General features: G+C 43.1%; 1 pseudogene; it reads right to left on the bottom strand.

Moving 5' to 3' along the window:
* The window catches only part of LOC109376293 (60S ribosomal protein L37a-like), a 1,356-nt pseudogene extending 1,178 nt beyond the window's left edge, over positions 1 to 178 (bottom strand).
* Positions 179 to 497: the final 319 nt, after the last annotated feature.

The raw sequence follows: 497 nt of genomic DNA, 5'->3' as shown, positions 1-497 counted from the left end.
TCTCCACTTTTATGTTTTCTATCTCTTTGTTGAAGTTCTCACTGAGAATAATCAACATCCTTATAAGCAGTGTTTTAAACTCTACATATGATAGATTGCTTCTCTTCATTTTGTTTTGTTCTTTTTCTGGAGCTTTGTTCTGTTCTTTCATTTAAGATACGTTTCTTTACCTTCCCATTTTGGCTGCCTCTTTGTTTTTGTTTCTATGTATTATGTAGGGATGCTATGTCTCCTGGTTTTAGTAGAGTGGCTTTATGTAGTAGGTGTCCTGTGGGGCTCACTTGCACAGTCTCCCTGGTTACCAGTGCCAGGTGCTCCAGGTGTGCCCTTTGTGTGGATTGTGTGTGCCCAACTGTTGTAGTTGAGCCTTGGTTTCTGTCTGCACATCAATGGGAGGGATTGACCCTCAGGCTCGTTTATTGTAAGGACTGGTTGTGACTACAGTGGGAGGGTTGAGGTGCAGGGACTGACCCTGTGGAGCAGGATTCACTTTAGCA

This window comes from Hipposideros armiger, unplaced genomic scaffold (genome assembly GCF_001890085.2).
Source record: "Hipposideros armiger isolate ML-2016 unplaced genomic scaffold, ASM189008v1 scaffold_1094, whole genome shotgun sequence".
Taxonomy (NCBI): domain Eukaryota; kingdom Metazoa; phylum Chordata; class Mammalia; order Chiroptera; family Hipposideridae; genus Hipposideros; species Hipposideros armiger.
This window is presented reverse-complemented; position numbering and strand designations above follow the sequence as displayed.